Genomic DNA, 19051 nt, shown 5'->3' with positions numbered 1-19051 from the left:
AATATAAGTCAGCGTGAACTATCGCATGTCCGCCATTACCTGGCCGAAACCGGAAGTGACGTCATTTCGCGGAAAATTTTGTTTTTTAGTTTCAAAGCCTATGTTGGTGTTTTTAAAAGTCATGTTTGACTTTATGCTTTTCTGTATCCTTTCTGGGATGCTTAGAAGTCAAATTACACTGTTGGAAATAATTTATTTTGATGCACATGCTGTTTTTTTTTGCAAATTTGCATTATAATATTTATTTTCATTTTTCCTGTAGTATATTAAAATTAGTGTATCTCAAACATAAAACTATGAAGACACTCAAAATAAATTTCTTGTGGTTGGAAACTGTTTTGTGCAACTTTTTTGTATTTACAGTTTTGAGGGATAAGCCTCTTAAATTTCTCTAACTAGAAATATATCTAAAAAACAAAACAAAAACGATTTTCAATTTTTTTGTAGTTTATTGCACTTTTTTTTGCAATTTATGTAGTTTCTACGGACTCAATGCATACATAATATTAAAATTTGGGCTATAACGGTTGTATTGATGTATAGCAACTTGAAATGCTCCCAGAAATGGCACTACAGCATGTAAAATGTAAACATAAGCTCTGGCGTACTTGGTTCTATGGTAGGTCTTAAAGGGTTAAATAGCCTGTGGCAAATATATTAGTGTTGTCTTCTCACTATACATACTCTGAACTTTATGCTAGAGAAAATAAAGTATAAAAAAATGATATTTTTCGCAAAGAAACTCTGTCTTGTGGTTTTGCGACATGGTGCTGCTTTACGTGCACCCGGATTTGCGACATGCTTTACGGTAACTCAAAAGAAAGACTGCACCCTCTCCACTCGCTGTTTACAGACTGCATACTTTCCAGATGACCACAGGTCAGGTGGTATATCGTGATATATATCGTTATCGTGATATAAAAGAATTCATATCGTGATAAATATTTTTTCCATATCGCCCAGCACTAATAGTGGGGGCGCCATAATTGATTTTGTGGTGTTTGTAACCCAAGGTGTCCGTGGGGAAGTGCCAGCTAAGGCCCAGAGTTGGCTCAGAGGTGTCTGATTTGTCTTGAGTGAGCCAAAGTTCTGCACTTGTGGATCTGAGGTCTTCAGGTAGGTGGCCAATGGTGCTGGGTTCATTACTGGCCCACTGGCGAAGGACAAATCCAGCAGAAGACAGGAGGGCTCTTAGCCTGTCCACTAGGTCCCGGGCTTCTTCAGGGGTTGGCACACTCTAGAGAAGGTTATCAACATAGAAGCACTGTCCCACAGAGTGACGTAGTGGATCATCTCCTTCCGTGTGGTCCCTGGCGTGGCGCTGCAGAGCGAAGGTTGCACAGCATGGGCTGCAGGTTGTACCGAAGGGGAGGACCTGCCATTCATAAACGGCCACCGGTTCCTCGGGGTGCAGATCCCGCCACACAAACCGCAGGAGGGAACGATCCTTGGGAAGAAGGCGAATCTGATGGAACATACCTTTAATGTCACCACCAATGGCTACGGCATGCTCTCGAAAGCGAAGGAGAACTCCAAGGAGCGACGCGCTCAGGGCAGGCCCAGGTAGAAGATGTTCGTTGAGGGCTTGGCCTTGGAACTGGAACTAACAGTTAAACATGAGGCGATCTTTGCCATTGTGGCTCCGAGGGGGACACCTTAACCACCGAACCGGCCTGGACCAACTTCTCTACCTCCGCCCTGTAGATCTTAGCTCGTTCTGGATCTTTCTGGAGCCTTCTCTCCACACTTCTCAAACTGGGAACGGCAGCATTAGGGCTAGCTTTAAGGTGTGGCATGTTCTGGCGGCGAAGGAGGGGGGTGGCATAGCGTTGGATGCCCTCGACTTCTACACGAACTGTCTTCTGCTCTAGCAGGCTAACTGCATAGTTATCTTCTCTTGAACGGGTAACCACCTTGCCTTCTGGCACTGGGACAACATCTACCTGCCATAACTATTCTACATGTTTGAGTAGCTCACTCACCTGGGGAGGAATGGCGGTCGTGAAGAGGCACTGTTGTGGCAGCGAAGAGGAACCGATAAGGCTGGAGGGACCCTGTAGTGTCCACCCTAACCTGGTGTGCATGGCAGCAGGACCACCCGGTGGACCAAGACGGACAGCTTCAGTTGGAGTGATGAGCTGTGGGTGGTCACTGCCAATGAGAAGGAGAGGTTTGACCTTCTTGAAGGACTGGAGAGGCAGGCCTCGGAGGTGTCTGTACTTCTGCTGCAAGGACTCCACAGGGTAGCTGTGCTTGGCTAGGTCGATACGGGTGGCGGTGAAGGCGTTGCGGACTTTGTACTTCAGCTTAGGTTTGCCACCAGGGGAGATCTCGAATGAGACACATGATCCATGCAGAGTTTGCACATCTTGCCTGATAGTGCACAATGGAAGTGTCTCCGGGATGCCTTGAAGGTCAAGCTTCTGGGCAGCGGTGGGTAGCAGCATAGTCCTCTCTGACCCATCATCCAAAACTGCGTGAGTGCTCAAAGTCTTGCCATTATGGTGAAGGATGACTGGGACAACCTTTAACAGGACTTGGCCGCTCTCTGTAGGACGATCGAGGTACAGGACGCCTGTAGGATTCTCACCTTCTCGTGGGGGAGCAGACACTGGGCCATGTGTCTTTAAGGGCTTAGAATTCACGTCGTGACGGACCTGCAGATGATGACCCTGACACAGGCTGCAGGGTTTCTTGAGGGTACACTGTGCTGCCTGATGGGAGAGAGCGCAACGCCAGCACCTCTTGTTGGTCTTTATCCAGTCTGTGAGCTGTTCGCGACTCAGCTTGATGACCTCCGGACACTGACTCAGGTGATGGGCACGGTTATCGCAGAAGGCGCAGTAGGGCTGCTGCCTAGTTTTGTTTGGAGTGGTACCCAGTGACCTGGGTGAGCTCTCTGCACTGTGAAGAACCACAACAGAGCGCTTGCTTGGTCTGACATCAGGCTTCTCTCCAGTGATCGTTGGAGTGGGCAAGCCGTCATAGTCCTGACACCAGGATTCATACTTTAACCAGGTAGCCAGGTCATCCAGGGTGTAAGCCTGACCAGAATGGTTGTACATGCACCGACGGAAATCAGCTCTTTGCTCTGAAGGAAGCTTACTAAGGAGTCGAGCCACATGGGAGCCACACTGGAGTTCGACCTCCCCATCAGGGCCTAAAGTCTTCAGCATGCCCACGAGCGACTGGATGTGGAGAGAGAATCGCTCGAATGCGGCTGCATCCCCTCGGCGGATGTCAGGTGAGTCCATGACAGCAGCAATCCTTCTCAGGGCAAGCTGGTGGGGCTGCCCAAGCCTGTCGTTAAGAGCGTTCATGGTGTCACTGAAGGGCGTGGCAGAATGGAGGTAAGCGTCCGCTATCAACTTTGCTTCCTCCAGGTGTAGGTGATCTAAAAAGACTTGGTACCTGAAGAGCTCTGAACTCTCCAGGGGCAATAAGTTCTCTAGCGCCATCTTAGACGAGCAAATTCCCCAGGATCACGGCGTGTGAGCTTAGGAATGCTCGGACGAGGCCCCCTGTAGGTCAAATCTGGGGCCGCTGCTAAGCGGGGGGTCTATACATCTGTGAGGTCAAGAAAGGAGTAGATGAGGGCAGAGGCGGAGCTGGCAGTGGTTGCAATGGAGGGGGGTGTGCTCTCGGAGGCGGCGCTAGAGGGTAGGTGGTCCTTGGCTGAGGAGAAGTGAACCCTGGCTTAGATTCATGTGGGGGAATGATCTGACTCTTCTGTGCAGCCATAGACTCCCTCTTCAGATCCTGGAGCTCTTTCATCATTATATCGATGTGGTCCGCAACTGGACCCTGGCTGGAGACAGATTCCTCCTTGAACACAACCGGAGGAGGTAGTGGAGGCCAGTCCTCTTCCTCTTCAGCAGGGGGCGGCTGGAGATGAACAGCAGGGGCTCTGGGCGGTGGACTGAGCTGCAGACTCTCTGCACGGTCCAGCAGCTGCAGCAAACTAGCATGAAGGGCCTGGAAATCAGCCAGCCCGGCTCTCATCTGGTCATGCGACTGCTGGAACAGGAACCTTTCACGTTGTATATCTTCTAACTCTGCTCTCAATGGTGTGACATAGCCGTGTGAGCGGTCATCAGAGGGGTCAGACAGAGGATGGTGGGAAGAACGGGTGTCGCCTCCTGTCTCACTTTCCTCCTGGTAACCTGCACCAAGCCCGGGGAAGTCAGTCTCATAAGCTTCATAGCAGAGGGGACAACGTACGTTACGCCGTGGACGCGCACCAAGGGCTGAGAAGTTCTGAATATCATCCATCTTGTTAGGGTAGAGGCAGCTTACATCCAGCTCGAAGGATCATTAATGTTGGGTAGATAGCTTGGACTGGGAGGACTGTAAGGTGCTAGTTCAGATTTGCAGCTACCACTCCCCGGAGTGTCGGCCAGAACACCGCTCAAGGCCCGGATGAATATTCAGAAGGGAAACAATGAAGACACCGAGGATAGTGCAGACTCTTGTATTGACTTCACACAGTTGAAGGTAACAGGGATTGTCAGAGGAGCAGGTATTGCATACAGTGTTAGGTGCGTGGGCATGTGTATGTGTGTGTGGGTGTGTGTGTGTGTGTGTGTGTGCGGTCTCTGAAAGGAACAAAAAGAAAATACTACATTACTAAAGTGTTCACAACAATAACTCCAGAGTACATCAACATAAACACAGGTGGGAAATAAACTAACATCCCCTTTAATACCATAGGCCATATATTACCCACGACTCACGTATAGACCCACTGAGAGAGCTAACCCAGTACACAGTTATACCCAACCACACGGCAGGAGAGTTAGCTTAGCTTAGCTTAGCACCCGCTAGCGGCACAGACAGAAACATAGTCATTTCCCCCCTAACCTCAGTTACAGTCCCAAACACATCTTATTATCACATCCTCACACATCACAAACTTACGTTGCTCATTAACGCACACTTCTCACGGAATGACCAATTCTCTGCCGGTAATCTGGAGCAGAAACGCTCAGGTGCCTTGCCCACGTTTCCAGTGCCGTGTCCAGCGGGGTGGCCACCCCTCCAACCAGACTGGCCACCCCAGGTGCCACCCCGAAGCTAAAACAGTAAAATTCAATGAAATATCAAATGTACGATTATGTTTTCACAGTGAAGCTCAGATATCCGAGTGTAAGTGAATGCAGCATGGGCTTCTGCAAATGAGCATCATGTTAGCAAAGGTAGGAGAGCCAAGCACGAAAGACGGCACCGCAGAAAACAATTCTTGGCGAAAGATTAACAGGTTAACATAGCTGGATTGGCCATCGGGCATACCGGGCATTTGCCCAGTGGGCTGATGACTTATTTATTTAATTTTTTTTGTAACGGCATGAACAATGAGAGGTGGTGGATTGGCCAGATGCTGGCAGATGTGTAAAAATAACTCAGTTGTTTGGTGGTGGCTGTGGCGGAGCTTCTACAGAGGCCAACAGGTGGATGAGAGAAAGGGGAGGCAGGAGGAGGAGAGACCCGAGGCAGCCGCCAGTCCGAGTGTCAGGTGAACTGAACTTCAGGTAAGAAGTTATGACCTGCAGTCTATCTGGGTCAGATATAAACCAAGTTCAGATGTGGTTTATTTTCGTTATGCTGACTTTTTCGTACTGGGTACTAGCTAGCATGACGGTGTTTCTATAAAGCTGGGTGGGTGCTATAATGTTACTGATGTTGAACTTTATTTTATTCACAATTAGTTACTAGAGTTGCCAACGGCTCCTTAAAAAATGGAATGGTCCCTCATTCAGAGAAAATATTATGCGTTTGGTATTGAGCTGAGAAGAGTCACAGTTTGTCCCGTACTTTCGCTATAATGAAAAAAAAAAAAGACACAAAGCTGGATTTATTCTGTCTTTGCTGCACAGCTGCCTCTTCTTCTCTCATTCTCTCCCCCTCCCTCTCCTGTTGCTACTTCAATCATGAAACTGATCAATGATCAGCTGATCAGCTTTTCTCTCTTGTTTGTTTAACGCCCACTTTGCGCCAGAAAGAGGAAACCAGCGGATGTCGCGCTAAACAACAGCAGCACGTTTAAGCTTGATCAGCTGTTGTTAGAATGTATTTAATATTACTTTCTAGTATCAGCTGATGTTTGCTGGAGCCACAGCTGTAAAGCTGCTGGTCATGATGTTTGGATATGTGGTAAGAGGGAAACATGAAGATGAAACCAGGAGATGTCCTTACTGAATCATCAGAGCTGAACAGGTGATGGAGAAACAGGTTTACCTTTTAGGTGACATGAATGAGTTGAAGGGAAGTTATGAACTGTTTCTGAGAGACAAATAACACCAGGATCCTTTTCTAAGTAGCTGACAGCTGGTAACTGTGCAGGGGCGGGTCTAGCAAAGTTATGCCAGGGGGCCAGGTAGGGCATTAACAGGGAAAGGGGGGCAGAAAGAAATACTTTTCTTTCTTATTCTCATTTAAAATATCTATCTTTTATTAAATAATTATCTGAATCTTGCGAACAAAGTTTTTATCTGATGTAAAATGTATAGAAATCATACATATACCAAAAAGACAGTGTACATCACTGTCACAACAGCGTTTGTTTTCATTCAAAGGCTTTATGGCTTTAATACCTGGTGGGCCAGTCTCTAGTCAAAATGCCCATTTTTTTGTCCCAGTCCAGCCCTGCAGGTTAATACTGGCAGTGTCACCATGCCAGCTGACTGTATTTCATCATCAGCCAGTGTTGTTCTTTATACATCAGTATTACCAAAGTTTACCATAAGGCAGCATATAAAGTATTTACTTGCTTTCAGGTTTCATTCAAATGTTAGTCTTTTCAGTTGTTTCCCCACTTTTTTCCTGTTTCAAAATCAAACACCAGTTTGTGAGAAGATTATCTTCTTTTTTTAATAGGCAGATAAAGTTTTGCATTGGCATTGGCTAATTTGCCAATTGTATGTTAAAAATGTTCGTATTTTAATATTCAAAAATGTTTTTGCCCAAAACACATGTGCACTATATGTCAGTAAAAATACTAGGCAAGGCAAGGCAAGTTTATTTATATAGCACAATTCAACAACAAGGTGATTCAAAGTGCTTTACAGAGACATTAAAAACAAAAACAAATAAAAAGCATGATTTAAAATTGATTAAAACAAACAAACAAACAAACAAAACAGTATATAAAATCAAAAATCAGAACAGTAGATAAAATCAGTAGTTAAAATGTGAGTTTTGAAATTTAAGCTTAAAAGTGTGGATCTGGTGCTTTATTCAAAAGCAGCTGAGAATAGGTGAGTCTTCAACCTGGATTTAAATAAACTGAGTGTTTCAGCTGATCTGAGGCTTTCTGGGAGTTTGTTCCAGATATATGGAGCATAAAAGCTGAATGCAGCTTCTCCGTGTCTGGTTCTGACTCTGGGAACTGATAAGAAACCGGATCCAGATGACCTGAGGGATCTGGAAGGTTCATACTGGGTCAGGAGGTCACTGATGTATTTTGGTCCTAAACCATTCAGAGCTTTATAGACCAGCATCAGAACTTTAAAGTCTATCCTCTGATGGACAGGCAGCCAGTGTAAAGACCTCAGAGCTGGACTGATGTGGTCCACTTTTTTGGTCTTAGTGAGGACTTGAGCAGCAGAGTTCTGAATGAGCTGTAGTTGTCTGACTGATTTTTTAGGTAGACCTGTAAAGATGCTGTTACAGTAATCAAGCCTACTAAAGATGAATGCATGGACTAGTTTTTCCAGGTCCTGTTGAGACATCAGATCTTTTATCCTTGAAATATTCTTGAGGTGATAGTAAGCTGATTTTGTTATTGTCTTAATGTGTTTTTCTAAGTTTAGGTCTGCATCCATCACTACACCCAAATTTCTCGTCTGGTTTGTAGTTTTTAGGTGTATAGATTGAAGTTCTCTGGTGACCTGTAATCGTTTTTCTTTGGATCCAAAGACTATTCAGTTTTGTATTTGTTTAGCTGGAGAAAATTGTGGCACAACCAGTCATTAATTTCCTCAATGCATTTACCAAGAGCCTGTACAGGGCCTCGGTCTCCTGGTGACATTGTGATATATATTTGTGTGTCATCTGCATAGCTGTGATAGTTTATTTTGTTGTTCTTTATAATCTGTGCCAGTGGGAGCATGTAAATGTTAAACAGAAGAGGTCCCAAGATGGAACCTTGGGGAACTCCACATGTGATACTTGTCTGCTCAGATGTGAAGTTACCTATTGATACAAAGTATTTCCTGTTTTCTAAGTATGTTTTGAACCAGTTTAGTACAGTTCCTGAGAGACCTGCCCAGTTCTCCAGTCGTTTGAGTAATATGTTGTGGTCAACTGTATCAAATGCTGCACTGAGATCCAGTAAAACTAAGACTGACATTTTTCCACTGTCTGTATTCAGACATATGTCATTAAACACTTTGGTCAGAGCGGTTTCAGTGCTGTGGTTCTGTCTAAAACCTGACTGGAAGGCATCATAGCAGTTATTCTGTGTTAAGAAGTAATTGAGCTGTTGAGAAACTGCTTTTTCAATGATCTTACTTAAAAATGGGAGATTTGAGATCGGCCTGTAGTTATTCATTTGTGCCTTGTCAAGATTGTCTTTTTTCAGTATAGGTTTAATTACAGCAGTTTTTAGTGATACTGGAAACACACCTGACATTAAAGAAAAGTTGACGATCTGTAACAGGTCTGACTCCAAAGTCTTTGAGACCTTTTTGAAAAAACTTGTTGGCAGGACATCTAAACAGCAAGAGGAGGAGTTCAGTTGACCTAAGATGTCCTCCAGGTCTTTGCTGTTAATAGGGTGAAACTGTTTGATGGTGTTTAAACAGTTTTTCAGTGGACACAGTACATATCCTGAATCTGCTGTTGATGTACCAATTGCTTGTCTAATCTTTTGGATTTTTTCTGTGAAGAATTTGGCAAAGTCATTGCAGGCCATGGTTGAATGAAGTTCAGCTGCCACTGACACAGGAGGGTTTGTTAGCCTGTCAACTGTAGAAAATAAGACTATGCAAATATTGCTGTCCTTGAATGCTGAATAAACACTGACAAAGCACTGATTGTATCTCTTGTACTTTATCAACGCAGTATCTAAAAACTTTGCACCGTAGTGGTTAAAATCTCATTCTAATAAGAGTTAAAAGCGAATTCGATTATTAGGTTTATAGGGTTATTGAATTATGGTTAACGGTTGGTAGATTTTTTTTTAAACATTATCTGCCAATTACATCTGCCACCCTTCTCCAAATCTGTGCCCCTACCTGGCCCCCCCAACAAAAATTTTCTAGACACGCCACTGCACGTTTCTCCCTGCCCACAGTCTCTCTCATACAAAGCGGTGGGGTGACCTCTACTGGCCACTCTAAAAAACTACAGGTGAACTAACAACTGAACAGAATAAAACAGTAACTACGGGGCCTTTTGTACAATGCCGCTTGAACTAAGACTTACAAATTTAAGTAACACAATGACAACATTTAACAATTTGACTCCAACATGATGAAGTTGTGATTTTTCTGCTAATTACAGGTGACTGCTTTTATCAGACTAACAATATTGATGTTTCCATGATGCAGTCACTGGAAGGCAATTGTCAATAATTTTCGATTTAAAAGTTAAAATTATTGATGTTGGTCCAAAATAGTAATTATACAGCAATATGCACCAGTAGCGTATTCTGTTAGAAGTCAACATTACTTTTATTTTTCTACAAGAGAATTAAGAACATTAAAGTGTGCTGTTTAATTTGAAGGATGTGTGATACACAGTGTCATGACAAAAGTGGTCTTTGAGCTTCTGACTGGTCACAAATTCATGACAAAGATCCCTAAGCTTACAGCCAGATTAATAATAAATTCTTTTCTGCAACTGGTATTGTAGCTCTAACTTGTGCTTCTTACCCAGTTCGAGGAGGAAATGGTGGACATTTGTCTCAAGATACTGGATGCCAACCTCAAACACAGAAAAGACCCAGCTGGTGACACCTCTGCTCGTTGTAACCCCGTCTATGTTAGCCGTGTGATCAGTGCCATGGTAGGACCTAAATTTACGTGCATTACAATTTACATTTAACACTTCATTTAAAAACTTGCAAGTTAAGTTTTTAATGCTACCTGTTGTAACAATAATATAAACTAAATTTACTCTTGTGCAACCAATGGATGAGCAAGAACGCAGCATTTGTGTGATTTGCAGGTCAATTCCAACGATGATGAAGGTGTACTAGTGGGACGCTGGGATGGAAACTATAGTGATGGATGCAGCCCCACCTACTGGACTAGCAGCGTTAGCATCCTTCAGCGCTGGTTTCAAAACCGCTGCAATCCTGTCAAGTACGGACAGTGCTGGGTGTTCGCTGCTGTAATGTGTACAGGTACTGCGAATACTGTGTTGTTTTTGTGTGGCAGAGTATTGCCATGAACTTTAAGCAAAACTGAGACGTCATTTGACTTGATCGTTTTGTTGTCTGTGATTGTTGCGATTCTTTGGTATTCCATGCCGTGTCGTCACCAACTTTGAATCTGCTCATGACTCAAACAATAGCCTTACTATTGATCAATATTATGATGACTATGGAGTCCGTAGCAAGGGGGCCTCCGAAAGTGTCTGGTAAGATATTCAGACAGTCAGTCAGATGTACAAGTAAAATGAAAACTTTATTATTGCTTTCTTGCTGTTTGTGGTTAAACTTGATGTTGGGTCTGATATCAGTACACTTGAAAACACGGACGTCTGTTAAAGTTACATAATGATAAAAAATAATAATAATGATATGTTTTCACACAGACAGAGCTATTATATTATGCAATTTAAAAACCTCAGAGATATAAACTGGAAATCTTATCTTTCCTGTGCAGGAACTTCCATGTGTGGGTGGAAGGATGGATGAAACGACCAGACCTCGTGAAAGGTGGTATCTATGATGGCTGGCAGGTCTTGGATCCCACTCCACAGGAAAAAAGTGAAGGTAAAAACTATTTAGTTTTTATTTAGAAATGAATGCACTGAGACAGAGGCACAAATGAATGATTCAAATGAGAAGTACAAACAATTATTTTGTGGGTTCTTTAAAAAAGTTTTTGTTAAATTTGTAAAAGTCCGACTTTGCTTTTGCTGCTCCAGGTATGTTCTGCTGTTGTCCAGCCCCAGTCAACGCTATCCTACGTGGTGACACAGACGTCAAGTATTATGTACCATTTGTCTACGCTGAGGTCAACGCTGACATTGTTAAATGGATGGTCTGTACCAGTGCTTGAGACATACACATTGTTATAACAGAACTATATGAAAAGTATACAGTCTGTCTTTACAATCTGTTTTTCTGGCTTTTATCTCATTTAATTTTATGGCGACATCAAAATACTAAAAATGAACCCTTTCAGCTCTGTTTTCCCTCTTATATGTTATTGTTAATTTACAAGATGTAAGACCATTAAGGAGCCCAGTGTTCACTCCATATTTCTCTTGGCTACCCCTTCAAACTGAGTCACCATCCCAAATGCAAACAGAGATCACACTTACATCATCTACAATTTATGTGTTGATAGCTTCAGCCCAAAAGTTATTCTGACTGACAAACATAAGTGTAGATTTACCAGTGACTTTAGCTTGTTAAATTATGCTGTCTTGCACAAAGCATTGACTAATTTTCTGTTGTTATGTCTCATTTCTCAGATCAGTCCTGACGGGTCAAAGAAGAAAATTTACACTGACTCCATGTCAGTGGGTCAGAGCATCTCTACCAAGGCTGTTGGCTCCTGGAAAAGGGTTGATATCACTGACAGCTACAAGCACAAGGAAGGTAAAACAAACATGCAATGCTCATTTGCATTGCAGATGTTATTTAGATAACTGTTTAGTAACATCCTAGAACAACTGCTAAAGGCAGTTTCAGTTCAAATGATCCCAGAGAACTTAAGAATTCAGTTATTTCTTGGTATAGGTTTGTAGTCATGGAAGAAGACCCGAAGAAGTCAAATGACATTTTAGAAATTAAGAAGTAATCATCTTATACAATGCAAAAATTAACTGACTTCATCTGACCCTTTGCCTTAGAGTAAAAACTGAGCTTGATGAGAAAAGATGAGATCTGTTGTTTTAACCACACAAAAAATTAAGATAGTAATAGTTAATCCCAGTATTAATTTCATTCTATTTATGATCCACTAATTTGGAACATCCGAGATTCAAGATGAAGCTAGTCCGTGATTAAATTTTCACACAGCCGTTTATTTTGTCTTACTACATACAACTAATTGCCAGATCAAAACTAACACAGTCACTGTCGAAGAGCCATTAGTAACACCCTAAAAACTAATCAGCCTAATACAGGTTTTGAGAGTTATGTTGATGAATATTTCCCTACAGGCAGCACAGAAGAGAGAGCCATCTTCAAACGTGCAGTCAGAATGAACTCAAAAGAAGGTCATGGATGTGACATAGAAGAGGCACCCCAGTATGTTGAGATGAAAATCAAAGAGGTAAAACTCAAAATACAAGGCTGGGAAAACTCTAATGCTATGTGGCAATTTGTGTTATTACAGCATGATATAAAAAGCATGTGCTGTGGAGGACATATCTTTAGAAAGAACTATGTTTATATTTGATATGTGTATGTTTTTAAAGACCCCTTCTTGGAATGAGCCTATTAAAACCAATCAGCTTCCTTGAATGGACCTATAAAAATCAAAGCCCATCTTGTCATGTTCACTTTGTACCATTTTCGGCATGGCTCCTATTTTTTGGTCTCTTAGCAAGATCCATTGAATCTCCTTAAATGTGTCAAAACCTTTCTGTTTCAAGAAGTGGAAAATGTCAAAGGGAACCAAATCTGTCCAATAGTGCAGGTGGTGAGTTAAGAATATATTGATTTGGTCAAAAACCCAATAAATGTTGGCAAGGATTTTAGGCCAGCTTTGACAGTAGTTGGTGATTGCCCTTTGCCCATGTGAAACCAGTGTTGAAATCCCACACTGTAACCTACTGGAACAGGACTTTAAGGAAATTATCTAAGAATAGCAGCGAGAAGTCTGGAGGCTGTCTGGACATGCCTGTGAAGATGATCTTGAACACCAATGGGAAAATAAAAGTCACTTGAGGCCTGTAGTTTATCTGACTAACTCTATGATGGAATGGCGACCTTTCCAGGATGCACATTGCCTGTGACATCTGGGACACACTTCAGCCTCACCTCACACAGTTTTTTGTGTGGTGCTTAAAATCAAAATTCACTGTTTCAAATTTTTGGAGCAATTGTTGTGTTGTTTGTTTAGTTGTCTATATTTTTCTGAAACCAAACCTGAAAAAATTGACAAATTTTTGATTTCAGGGACAGAAAGAAAGTCAAAAATGCTTTTGTCGCATTTTCTCCTTAAACACCAGGAGACCAAGGCGATAAATGGCCAGGACGTTAAACTGAGGCTCAAGCTGAGCAGTAAGGATCACACCAATAAGGTGTTGTCTGTCCGTGTCAACGCTCAGGCCATCAGGTACAACGGCAATCCAGCGGGCAACATCCTGAACAAAGTGAAACCTTGGTCTGCAGTTCTTATCTTATAATTTTGTTCAGCATTGAAATTCATTTTTAAAAAGTAATAAATAATGTAAATTTCTCTGACTTGAGGCTGCTACTTCAAACTCCACCCCAAGTCTCAGAAATGAAAGAAATTAGAAAGAAATGAGATGATTTTTGGATCAGTTCTCCCATTCCTGCCTCTCACCTTGTGTCCTACAGATGTGTCCATACCTTTGCTAATCCCCCTTCGCAACTTACAGTAAATATATGGTGAACTGCGACAGCATAAAGGTTTCAGCAGTGGCCAGTGACAGTGATGAATACTACCAGACTGAGACCAACATCACCCTAGAGCAGGGGTCGGCAATCCGCGGCTCCGGAGCCGCATGCGGCTCTTTAGTCTTTATTTTGCAGCTCCGGGTGGTTTGGGAAAATAAATTAGAAGTATTTAGCTGAAGTGTATTTTATTTATGTTTAGTTCTTTTTTAAACTTGTAGTTCTACATTGGAAGATTATTGTGATTTTGAAATATAAAAATAAAATTATATCTTATTATTTTTTCATCGCTCAAAATAAGCGTCACACTCGCGGAAGCCGGTATACTCGCGGAAACGCCGTGCATTTATCGAGACTTTCAACCCCAGGTAGGCCAATTATGGATCTTCGGATCCACATTATGTCGGCAGCTGTTCTCCACCGTGAACTATGTTAAAAACAAACACCGCTCACGCCTCACAGATGACAGCTTACAGTCCTGCGTAAAGATGAAAGCCCCGATTTGCGGACGCTGTGCGCAGAGGTTCGGGACCATAAGTCTTATTGTAAATATATCACGGCAGACCCGACGATGTTTCCATGAACATGCTTTTCAGCATCTCTTTATTGACCGCTTTTCACACACGGTTGCTGTACGCATACAGCCGGCTGTAGCTTTTCAACTCACAGCACGACAACACAACAGCAGAGAGAGCACAGACTTTAAGGCGGCGAGGTGTGATTGCGGGTGCCGCTCAGGTGCGTCCGCCTCCCCTGCAGCGGCGCTGCAGACCACGCCCCGCCACACACACATTAACCAGGTAAAATACATATTTAGGCAGAATTTTGCAAATATCTATTTTTTTTTTTAGCAGCACAGTGCTTTTTTTCCCAATTACTTTTTAAAAGTCAGGTCAAGGCTCCAACAGCCCAAAGGCGATATAAGGGTGGCGGCTCACAACAGTTTTTGTTTGCTACATGGATCATTTTAGTTCAGCTGGGTGTCTTTCCTTTTGTTATATTTCTTTAAGAGTACAAAATGTGTTAATTACATAAATAAAATTTTATTTTCTCTGTAGCACTTCATGGATTTCATAAGCAACACACCTTAGTTGCTCTGTGGATTCTTTTAAAAAGCAGTTAAAAACTTTTCTGTTCAAACAAGCCTTTTGTTGATCTACGTATTTTATATTCTTTACATTATTTACATTTGATCTTTTACATTGTGTATAATGTCTATTGATTGTATTGTTTATTTTAATATTTGTGTGCAGCGCTTTGTGACTGCCTGTCTGTGAAAAGTGCTTAATAAATAAACTTTACTTACTTACTTTAGTTGTTCACACAAAGCATAAAGGTAAAAAAACAATATATACAGTGTTATCTTCATTTTAGATTTCAAAAAGTTTTTGCGGCTCCCAGTGTTTTCTTTTGTGTGGAAACAGGGTCCAAGTGGCTCTTTGGATGTTAAAGGTTGCTTACCCCTGCCCTAGAGCAACCTGTCATCTCCATGAAGGTCATTAAAATCCTAATGGTCACATACTTCCTAAGAAAGTATGTGATTTTATAACCCAAGAAGTGAAAGCAGATTCAAACTAATGTCATTACTTGGTAACAAAGTATGTGTTCATGGTATACGGTAGACTGGCTGTGTCGCATGGCTTTGCAACGATAACTGCTGATTGGTTATTTGACAGTCAAGAAAGCTTCACCTGAACTCAGTTGATGAACAGGTTCTATGAGATTCTGAAAATTCTGGACTTTGTTCTATAAATTGCCGCACATTAATGCTGTACTATATCTGTGTTTCTTTTAGGTTTTGGATCCAGTCCATGTGAACCGTGAAATGACATTGGAGGTGGAATTTAAAAACCCGCTCAATGAGAGGCCGAGAAACTGCTCCCTGACAGTCATTGGATGTGGCCTTTTTAAATCAGACTATATACAAAGGTCAGTATTGAGACTTAACATACAATCTAACTCATTACAATCACAGGGTATAAGGAACAATGTGATTGTCTGAAACTAATGATAACTTGCTGGTTAAATGTTTCCCATATTTAAACAGATGCTTTTTGTGAAACACAGTAATCTTTCTTTCTGAGAGTTACAAAAAATATTGATTCTAGTCAGATCTCATTTCATCATCTCAGCAGTTCAAAAATAATACCTCATTTACATTTCACAACTAGAAAAACATCTATTAAATGTCTATTTTTGAATATGTGGCCTTTTGTTTTGATTAAAACTGTGTTTTAAAGAATTTGTTAGGGCCCCTGCTCTTTTTGTATACTCTGTAGGGTTATCTCCTGCAGAGGATAAGTGGCAGTGAGGGTCATTAAGTTGATTGGGTTACACCTGGGTAGAGCCTTCCAGATTAAGTAGTCTTGCATTAACTGTCTCATCTCTTCCTCCTTAGAATGGCATCTCCAGGTATTTGTTTGTTTTCCTGTTTTTACCCCCAACATTAGCACACATCTTTTTCATTAAACCATGCGTTTATCTCACAACCGATACTTTTGACTCCTCATACCCCATGTTTGTTATTTTTGTTTTTACGACTAAAGCAATGGTCAGTAACATTATCCGTCTTTTTCACTGGCCATGGGCCAGCTTCTGACAAATTGAAGTGGCCTTAGACGACTTTTAGATTTTGATTTATGTGGGATATTTTAGTGAGAATGACTGCTCTAAACAAATCTAAAACTTACCAAATAAAACACTATATTTTTCCCCTTGTGTTCAAAAGAATAAAGCAGGAAATTGTGGTTTTTAAATACTGCTTACAGACTGCTTTTGTAAAGAGCTTAGCTAAAGCTAGGCTAACAGTTTTCCTCTGTTTTTTTTTTTTTTCTACTAAACTAAGATGGATTAACTTAGCATCCAAACAGGGTGAGAAATAAATCTAAACAGGATTTAATGTAAAATAAAAAAGAATTTTTCAGGTTGATGTTAACTGTTTATTTCTATTAACAGTGACCTGCGTGAGGTAGAGCCAAACGCCACACTGAAGCTCAAGATTACCACGACTCCCTACAGAGCTGGACTGAAGACCGTGGTTGCTGACTTCGACTGCAGCAGCTTCAGAGACATAAAGAGCTCCTGCTTCGTTGATGTTAAACCATGAAGTTCTGGTTTCATTTACAGCTCCCTCTGTGTTTCTGTTTCTTTATTTAGTTTAAACTGGGATAGATTAATCTACTACACCTTGTTATAACTATCATCCACAGTAACGTTACTATCCATAGTCAAGGTTTTGTTTGTTTTTTTCCACTAGTAGATTTTTTATTTCAAAGATGCGGGGATATGCTTTAGGACTAACAGCTACCATAATTAATAATTAATGAGTAATGTAATCATTTTAATAAAAGAAGAGGGAGAAAACAGATTTCCTGATATTGCTTTGTAGCTTTTCTCTGTTTGTGCATTAATTATTATTGGGTTTAAATGATTGTGGGAAAATTATGAAGCTGTATTTTATGACAAGTTCTAAACATATAGCTCATCTCTGTAACAAATTTGAATAACAGTGATGGACCACCTCCTCCCCATCTCCTGTCCTAAATCCTGTCACCACTCGGTTTCTGTTCTGCCATGATGGGTCAAATAAATAAATAAATTTCTCCATCTCAATAAATAATGTTCAGTTTTAATGGCTATCAAAAGCATATGGTTGAGGTGCATCACCTCCACTCTGTGCCCTTCTCACACACTCTCAGCAGCAAACACTCACACCCGGTAAATCACGACTATCATATAATTTGGAACAGTTATGATTGGAACATGCAGGTTTATGCTGGGAAACCTGCAGACTGTGTTCCTGAAAAGAACCAAGTGAAGTTTGTAGATGATGATTGCAGAGCTCAGGGATACAGGGTAATGTGAGCTGTATCAGAAGCAGAAGCAAGTATAACTATCAGAAGCAGAAGCAAGTATAACTATCAGAAGCAGAAGCAAGTATAACAAGGGATAATTTCCTCCATACACATACACTTCTGTATTTACTTTATGTGACTGTATAATAATTTAAAATAGTTTCAAAACAAATGTTCTTGATAACTTTGATCTGTGATAAACAGTATACTATGTTTTATCTGACTATTTAGTCAAAAGAATCCCCAAATCATGTTTTTAAGAGCCTGAATTCAAGGCATATGAGCACAATGAGACATACAGACAATTTTGACAGTTTGAAGCGTGGGAGGTCTGTATTTCCAGTAAACATGCTGTTATCAGAGTGTACTGAAAATGGACTAACACGTGTTTTTGATATTTTATTTTCATGGGTTACCAACAGATAAATTGTTGCACTAGCCTTGAAGAAAAAACTTGTGTTTCACTGAAACCTTATCACAGTTTGTTAATGTTCAATTAAACTATGTGATTTTCCTTGGAAAAAGAGATGTTCCCAGATAAGGCCATGAATGCAGGCTGGGAATAAGGAGTACATAAGACAGTCACGGTACTGGGTCTGGTGATGTTTCCTTGTCTAGTCTTCATCTCCTGTTTTACTTTGATAGTCTCCCGTCCTTTGTTAATGTTTTCAGTTTTGCTTCCTCCATGTCTCGTTATGTGTGATTGCTCCCAGCTGTGCTCTCCTCCTGTGTCTGATTCCCTGGTTACTCCCTTGCGTATTTAAGCCCTGTGTTTTCTTCTGTCCATTGTCGCGTCATACCATCATGTACGCTCACTGCTGTGTTTCCCTCGTGCTCCTGCCTAGATCTCAGTTCCAGGTTTGTTTCCTTGTTGCCTATTTTGAGTTTCTAGTTTCTAGATCCTAGTTTAGTTTGTCATCGTTTGAGTTTTTCCAGCAATAAATCTGCCGTTTTGAGTTTACTCCCCGTTTATGAATCCTGCGTTTGGGTCCTACCTCCTGCCTGCCACACTGCAAACCATGACAAAGACAAAAAATATGATATTTTATTTTAATTGGTTACCAACAGATAAATTGTTGTACTAGTCTTAAAGAAAAAACCTTGCATTTGAGTGAAACATCATCACAGTTTGTTAATTTTTAATTAAACTATGGAAAAAGTGATGTTCCCAGAACAGGCCATGAATATAGCCTGGGAATTAGGAGAATATAAGACAATAAAGAGAAACACTGTTTTTATTTGTTGTTACCTTTAATATATCCAATTACATTGTTTTTGAGTATTTGATTCCACACCGAGGTCTTTGAATTTAAATATGCATTTTTTTAAAATGGTAACTACAGATATGATATTTGCATTCAAAGGACAATAATTTGTTATTAGCACTGGACTGTCCATAAACAGCACTGGGATCAAATTGTTGCTCACCACCAGA

The 19051-nt window shown here is 41.3% G+C and overlaps 1 pseudogene; it reads left to right on the top strand.

Moving 5' to 3' along the window:
* Nucleotides 1-4419: 4419 nt before the first annotated feature.
* Nucleotides 4420-16868, top strand: LOC134623757 (protein-glutamine gamma-glutamyltransferase 2-like; annotated as a pseudogene).
* Nucleotides 16869-19051: the final 2183 nt, after the last annotated feature.

The sequence above is a fragment of the Pelmatolapia mariae genome, linkage group LG3_W (genome assembly GCF_036321145.2).
Source record: "Pelmatolapia mariae isolate MD_Pm_ZW linkage group LG3_W, Pm_UMD_F_2, whole genome shotgun sequence".
In the NCBI taxonomy this organism is placed as follows: domain Eukaryota; kingdom Metazoa; phylum Chordata; class Actinopteri; order Cichliformes; family Cichlidae; genus Pelmatolapia; species Pelmatolapia mariae.
Note: the sequence above shows the minus strand (reverse complement) of the source record. Positions and strands in the feature narration are given on the sequence as shown.